Here is an 8,402-nt window from a genome sequence, read left to right as displayed (position 1 = left end):
AATGGGTTGGGAGGGGGGTTTCTTGTAGGCAGCCAACAATTATAAAACAATATGGGTCTTGCCATGGCAAGAACAAGTGTCCATTAGTTTATTCTATTCAGTCAACAATAGTTATACAGCACCCACTATGCACCGAACATTGCTCTAGCTGTCAGGGAGACAGCAAGAAACAAAATACAGAACTCCCCTGCCTAGCACAGTTTACATGCTAGTGAGGGAGACAAAAAATAAGCAAATACATAAGTGAGACAAATTGCATGTAGAATGGTAAAAAGTTGATGGAGGAAAAAAGTAGAAAGAAGAGAACAGAGAATGGGGTAGATTGCAATTTAAATAATGATTATTCAGTATGATCAGGGGAGGTCATACTGGAAGATGATATTTGATAAAGACCTCAAAAGAGTGAGTAGGCGATAAATGACAAGGCGAAATGTTTCAATCAGCTCTTGCCAAGGTAAGAGGAAGGAGTTGGGAAGGATATAACTTGTCCTCATGAATGGCTTTGGCCAAGGGTGTTGCTTGCTGAAGAACTGCCTTTGAGTCTTAGCAAGGGGGAACCTGGCTTGTGGGAGGTCCCACTGCTGAGTGGTGTAAGGTGAGAATTTAGAGACTTCTCAGCAGAGAGGATAATTATCGTGCACGTCCTGGATGCCATTAGAAGGAAGTTTCCATTCATGCTCCCAACAGCCCTCTGTATGAAGTGGGTTTTGTTATGATGCTCATTTTACACACAAGGAGAGGGAAGCTTATCTTTCTGCCCAAGGTGGTAAAGCCAGTGGGTATGGAGGGAGGCTTCTTGAGCTGCTGCCATCAGCACCTCACAGGCCCACCCTTCCATCTCCAGGAAATGCCCATTAGGGTGACATGCAGGAAGATCAGGGCTTGAAGATAGTGTGGAAGGAAAGGAAGGAGATAGTGTGGAAGACTTGCCTCCCCCCTTCCACCTTGGAGGGCCTGGCTGAGCCTGTCCTTCGTCCTCTTGACTGTGGCATTGACAGGGGTTTCATGGGTCCTGGGGGCAGGGGCAGCATAGGTGCGTGCAAGGGACCGTTGGCCAAGTCTCAGCATTAGGGCTTCACAGCTGCAGAGACAAAGGGCTCTGCCTTTACCCCCACCATATTGGGAAGCACCACCCCTCCACCCCATTCCCCCATCCCTACCACTACCCTGGACCTTCCCCCTTTGGCCAGTTGTTCCTCATGGAGAGGAAGTGGATTTCTTGGCAGCACTTTTACAGGACCCTTGACCCAAAGGGAAGGGTCTGAAATGTACAGGGTATATAGCTCTCTTAGGGAGAATTTATGGGAGGTCTCTGCCTCTCTCTCTTCCTACCCTTTCCTCCCTGCAGCCAACGTACCAATGTTTTCTCTGACCTCAGAGGAAACTCCTCTTGTGCCTCTCTAGGGTCACTCCTTTGTCCCAGTGCTGGATTTCATGTCTTTTCCAGCACCAGTCACATTGGATCTGGGATGGGGTTGGGAAGAGTTTGTCAAACAGAATCTTGGCCAGGTGGTCAAGACCTACTGGGCTTCCGACAGACTTTCGGCAAGGGCTCCCCTAAATGTGGGATGCGTTGTCTCAGTCTCCAACTCTGGAGCTCTCAGATTCTCCACTAGGACGTTAGACTCTACACTGTGATTTGCCCATACCTGATACCTCCTGAGATCAGTCTACTTTCCTTCAGCCTGTCTTCACTTATGTGGGTGCCTTAAACAAAATATACAGTTTCTTTCCTGCAGGGAATTTTAGACTCTTCATATAGGTTGACACCATTGTGAACTTCTAAGAAAGGAACACTGTTTATGGAGTCTCTCTAGCATATCTGACCTCAGGTTTTGAGGAACACTTCACAAGGCCAGCACACAGCATACCTTGAGAGCCTCTGCACAAAATAAGTCAGACATTATGATGTCTCCCAAGTGACTCCAGTATCCTCCCCAGTCAAACAACACAACAGTTCAATGGTGCTGAAAGGCCAAGCGCTCTGCCCTTAGGAGGCAGTCAAGGTGGGCCTGGCAGCAGCAGTGTTCTCCCAGCCATCCTCTCCTATGAATGCACCTAGAGGAAATGGGCGAGAGCAGAAGCAAGTGGGGTGCCTGGGTGGCTCAGTCGGGTAAGCAACTTACTTTGGCTCAGGTCATGATCTCACCCTCGGTGAGTTAGAGCCCTGCATCAGGCTCTGTGTTGACAGCTCAGACCCTGGAGCCTGCTTTGGATTCTGTGTCTCCCTCTGGGAGGGAGCCCCTCCCCTGCTCACTCTCTCTATCTCTCTATCTCTCAGAAATAAATAAACATTAAAAAATTTTTTTCTTAAAGTGGAAGCAAGGACAACTCTGGGCCAGCCTTCTCCTGGATACTGGGTTTGGTGAAGGCAAGGTGGCAACTATTTTTTTTTAAGTTTATTTATTTATTTTGAGAGAGAGTGAGAGAGAGAGCGCCAGCTGGGGAGGGGCAGAGAGAGAGGGAGACACAAAATCCCAAGCAGGCTCCGTACTGTAAGAACAGAGCCCAACATACCGCAAGAACAGAGGTCAAACTCACGAACTGTGAGATCATGACATGAGCCAAGATCAAGAGTCGGACACTTAACCAGCTGAGCCACCCAGGCACCCCCAAGCAAGGTGACATCTACAGGGAATACCACATGCCTCCTGGAACCCCAGCTCAGCCTCTGGACCTCTAAGTCCCCTCAAGTTTAAAAAGCCTCAAGTCAACCTTTGCCAAGTCTTGGTGGCAGCCCTGTGGTACCAAGGTAGCAGAGTCCCACGTGTCATCCAAGCTGTCACAGAAGCACCCCTATCCCTGGCTTATCCTTGGCGGATGTTTGGGAACCCAGTGCACAGCAGGCCCTGGAGTCGTAGAACCAGCCCAACAACCCTGAGCTTGCCAGCTTCCTGCCCCAAGTGCCCGCACCAGTCCTGACAAGGTCTGGAATGAGCCACCTCAGTGAGAAAAATCAAGAGGAGGCTGAGTCCAACCAAATGCGGAGGAGAGAGCAGTACCATTATCCTGCTTCTGCCCCAAATCTGCCTACTGGGTGGGAAAGAGATGAAAGGAAAAAACCTAACCGTAGCAAAAGAAATCAGGAGAGGAGAGAGCAAGCAGGAGAGGGATCTCAACAAAATTCTGGAAAATGGAATGCAGACAGATGAGGTTATATCTTTCTCCCCACAGCCGAGTGTCTGGGAGGGGGAAGAAGCAACCTCAGCAGAGCCTCAAACAATCTTAGCAAATGAAGCCACTGGACGCACAAGACAGGGGCAAGGGTGAGGCTGAAACCAGGTGAGCTGTCTGACAGCTTTATGAAGAGGAGATCCCCTCCTTTGCCACATGAGAAGATCAGCACCTCATTCTGTACCACTCTCCTCCCTCCATCCCTGCTGCCAGAGTGGAGAGACTGAGAGGGGAGGGGTCTGGCATAGCCCACTTTTCCCAACCCCCTCTGCTTCCTGTTCCGCTGTCCAAACACTGGCTGCCAGGCTTTCAGCCTCCAGGCAGGAGATTTGGAGGGTCCTTCACTGGGAAGCTGACTGGCCCAAGGGAAATGATCTACATATTCTACTATTTGGGGGTCCCCATCATCATAGCCAGAACCTTATCCCATCGTTTCTCTGTGAGACCCTCCAAAAGCCCAGCTCTGCATCCACATGGGGCCTTCATCAGCTGTTAAATGCCTCCTTTTTAAATAGGACCAGACAGCCAAGAATCAAAGTCATTTGGGGAAGCCTTAGCTACGAAAAACAGAGACCAAAACAAACAAACAGAAAAAATGAACTCCAAGGAAACAGAGATAATGTGGAGATTGGAATAAGAAAACAATTTTCATTGTAATTACTACTCCCGGGGGGATACAAGAAGATAATTCATGAAACAAGAAGATGATGTTATAAAAGGGAACACTGGATTAAAACCAGCTCTTGAAAACTAAAACTGATAACAAAAATATAGAAGGGTTGAAATTTCCCAGAAAAATAAAAGGTAACGGCAGTGGTGGGGGGGAGTTGTTTAAAATTTAGAGAATCATTTTGGGAGCTCTAACATCCAAATAACTGGAGTTCCGGAAAAGAGAACAGTTAAATTGGAGAAGAGTAACAACAGAAGCGTATGGGAAACTTCTCAGCACTTAGGGACATGAAGTGCCAGACCAATGGGTCCACAAAGCACGCAAAACAAAGGACAAAATCATATCAAGGCACAACACTGAGAGATTTCAGAACATCAGACGTGTCGAAAAAATCCTCAAAGCTTTAATCCTCAAAGAAAGAAACAGAAAACATTTTAAATCCAGGGATCAGCAATCAGAATCACATCATTGTTTTCCACGGCAACAATGGAAGTAAGAAGGCAATGAGGCAACCTTTTCAAATACAGAAGAAAATTATTAAATTATTTGTAACCTAGGGTTTTATACCCAGCCAAGTATCAGTCCTTCAGAAGAGTACAATGAAGAGATATTAAGACATGAAAGATTTTCTGCCTCCCACAGATCCATTCCTAGGAAGCTACCAGAAGACAAAGACAAGGAATCTGGGAAACAGGGAAGCAAAGTGGGGGAAGGACCATCAATGGAGACAGAGGGAGGTCTCAAGATGAAAGCTGTTTGGTGCGACCAGACAACAACCCATCCCAACTCCCCCGAAGGGATGCCACAGATCAAACTGGACCTGATAGCACACCAGTGGGCCTATGACATGCACGGAATGGAATTTTAGGATTCTGTCTGTCCGTTTGGGCACAAGTCAATGCTAAATAAACAGCACACCTAGAAGATGAAAAATGAGGTAGACATTTAACTGCAATAAAAACAAAAGTTAAATAAGGAACATGGCATAGTATATGATTCAGCTATTAATACCATATACATAGTCATAATAATATAAACACTGAATAGTAATTTAACCAAAACGTGGCATGTAGACACATCAAGAGAATGAGGGAAGAGAAGTGTGTGTGTGTGTGTGTGTGTGTGTGTGTGTGTGTGGTACATAAGAGAGCTATAGCCTAACCTTGAGTGGTACATAAGAGAGCTATATCCTAACCTTTTGTAGTAGGAAATAGGTAGATAATACCTAAAACAGAAACACCAGGAAATAAAGAAGTCCATTTGTTTTAATTTACGTTTAAATGATAGAACATGTAAGACTTAAAACTGGTTGTCTCTTGGGAATGGAACTTGATGAGGAAAAAGTGGAACAGGGCGCTATTTTTACATTATAGTGCTATCTGACTTTTTAATTTTTTTTCTTTCTTATTGAGGTATAGCTACAATAACAAACTACTCTTATTTAAAGTACACAATCTAGGGACACCTGGGTGGCTCAGTCGGTTAAGTGTCTGACTCTTGGTTTCCACTCCGGTCATGATCTCACAGTTTGTGAGTTTGAGTCCACATCGGGCTCTGCACCGACAGTGTACCATCTGCTTGTGATTCTCTCTCACTGCCCCTCCCCACCTCTCCCTCTCAAAATAAATAAATAAACTTAAAAAAATAAAGTACATAATATGATGTTTTGGCATGTACATATATCATATATATATAATACATTATATATATATATATATATATATATATATATATACCACAAAGTGTCCCTTTATAATCCCTCCCTCTCAGGATTACTCCTGGAGAAGGACATATGGGTGGCTGGAGGTCAGTGGCTCAACGTTTTCTGCTTCTGTTTTAGTGAACCAAGGAGTCTGTGCTTCTAGTGCAGGTTCCTCATATGCCAGCATGGGGAAGACACCTCACAGTCCATCTTGGCCTTCAGCTTGAGAAGCACCTCCCCCAGGATGCCTACCATGACACCCTCCCTGTGTGCATACTCCCTTCTTTAAAGATGGAACTCTCCACTCTCTAGTGTACTACCCTCTTTCTCCCCTGCACTCAGTGACCTGTGAGTCTGCAAGGTTGGACACCTTCCATTCGAGGGCCTGGCTCAGAGCAGGTGCTCAGAAAATATTTGTTCAGTGAATACATGAGATACAAAAAGAAATGCATGGATCGTGAATAGGTGAGTAAATGCCAAGTCTTTTCCCATTGTCAATTATTTTAAGGTTGTTTGTGTTAAAGATGATATCTCTTTAAAGACTGTGTGAAAGCCCAGGAGAGGCTGAAATAGGAGGAAAACTCAGAAACACAACTGAGCCATTAATCCATTCGAGGAGCCTGAGAGACATCTGTCCCTTGTATGAAACCCTGTCCCAAACACGCCCCCCTCGACCCTCCTCAGGGATCCAAGACTCCTCTTCGGAGCCCTGGGAGTAGCTAACTCAAGCAGTTGGGGATGAGGATCACTAGGGGGCACTCTTTCATCATATTGGCCCTGCCCCAAAGGCCACAGAAGCCTACCTTGGGGTCTTCTACAAGGACCCTGCAAACCGAGGGGCCGGCCTCTTCACATGCTCTGCAGCCTCTTGCCAATAACAGAGAGGGTCTTTCCAAGGAGCAGTGGCACATTCACTAAAACAGTATCCACTCGGTACAAGGTAGCTTTGCAGAAAAGGCAGGTATTTGGGGGCACATTAATATTTCAGAATGACCTTCCTTTCTTTACTGCCTTGAGTGTATCAGTTCTTAGATCCCCAGTCCCAGCCTGACAGCTGCCCAGGTAAGAATAAACTGAAGGGTACACTCCTGCAATTTACCTATTTACTCACCTATATCCACTAGACACATTTTCCTTGAAGGACTGGGGACTGGGAGGCTCTGGGCAATTATAGCCCCCAACGTAGGGGGAAGAAATGGGAGCTTACGGCCTGCACAAATCATCCCATCCTTGGGCCTGCATGAACCTCAGAAGTGGCACAGAGGAAGGCTAGGGGCCCAAGTGGTATGTGTAGTCTGGAAAGTCAGGGCTCCTTCATTTTTTAGGACAGCACTCTCTTAACCTCAACCATTGTGGGACTTAATTTCAAAGATACTCCCTCTCTGGAGGAATTAACCACCCAAACACAAAGACTCTGTAAGGCACCCCTGCCTGATGGAGATTCTGGACCTGGAGTGGAAGGGAAGTGAGTGGTAGGAGAGGATTGGGGGGAAAACCTGGATGGAGGAGGACATGGAGAAGGGGGAATGCAGAACAAAGAGAAGAAGGCCCTTAGCTTGGCTCTTGGAACTGGAGCATTGGAACTTCCATTCCAACATCTAGGTTCTTCCTGTGAATTTACTATCTGCTCCAGATTCTGGTGGGCTTCCTGTTTCCCCTAACCTGTCAAAGGAAGTGTCCAGGGGAGGCTGGAAGGGAGAATTTCACAACTAACAGAGCCTTCCTTTGATGTTGCCACCAGGGCCCTGGAGCCCCGCCTCTACCAATCAACCATTTGGGCAATGAAGAGACCATTCTCTTCCCCTCATGTTCCCATTTGGTACAGTGGGACACAATGCTAGATTGAGGCCATATCACAGGCACAGACCCAGCCCCAAGTCCAGGTCTAGGCTAAGGAGGATCCCTTGGTAAGCCCTGTCCACACCTGTGATGCAGCCACACCCCTAGGAGCTGAACTTTCCAGAGCAAAGGCATCAAAACTGACTTACTCTGAGAATTGGGTCACCTCTGCATCTTTCCTGGGCAGGATTCCAGACCCAGACAGCCATGCTGTCACCTGAGAAGAATCATTACCTGCAGGGGGAGAGGGTAAGAGAGAAGGGGAAAAGATGGGTGGAGACAGACAAAGCTGGGAGGAAGAAAGCACTGGCTCGCTCACTAGAAGAGCCTCTCCTCCCCTCCCATATGGGAAGATTTATGTACCAGCAGCCTAGCCAACCCAGTGCCCACCTATGCACACCTGCCCCTGGTACATCTTTCACCCAACTACCCCGCACAACTCAGGCAGGCTTCACTGAGGCCTCTGGCTCTGCCTTGCCTGGGAGGCCCTGCCCTCCAACCTTCTTACAGAGAGGAGGAGAGAGGAGGAGAAGAGGAAGAGGAAAAGAAAGAAGAAATGTGTGTATATTTCAGCCCCCGCCAGGTTTTGGGATCCCTACCCCTTCCTGTTGCTCTGGGACATAGAGGTGAGGAGTCACAGGGGCCCATTTAGGTCTACAGCAGGTTTATCCACTCCAAGATGTATTTGCTTGACTCTAGCGGCCTTGAGCGGGCCCCTTTCTGTAACCATCTCAAGAATGTTTGTCAAGCATTTTGTCAGGTACCCCCCCCCCCAAAACGTCCCTGAAAGATAGGGCTCTACCATATGACCTTTCACCTGATTTTGCAATCCCAGAGGGCACATGCCTACTCTCATACCTCCACCAAGTGTCTCCAAGAAGAATTCCATCCACGGGGTAAGGCCACCTGGGACCTCTTCTTCTCCCTTCCTTTTTAGTTCTAAAATTTTTACCAAGTGTATCTAGTTGGGACAGTGACATATTGGCCTTAGCTTCTCTTTGTGAGATGGTCTTTGGA

Source organism: Prionailurus viverrinus, chromosome C2, assembly GCF_022837055.1.
Source record: "Prionailurus viverrinus isolate Anna chromosome C2, UM_Priviv_1.0, whole genome shotgun sequence".
Taxonomy (NCBI): Eukaryota; Metazoa; Chordata; class Mammalia; order Carnivora; family Felidae; genus Prionailurus; species Prionailurus viverrinus.
This window is presented reverse-complemented; position numbering follows the sequence as displayed.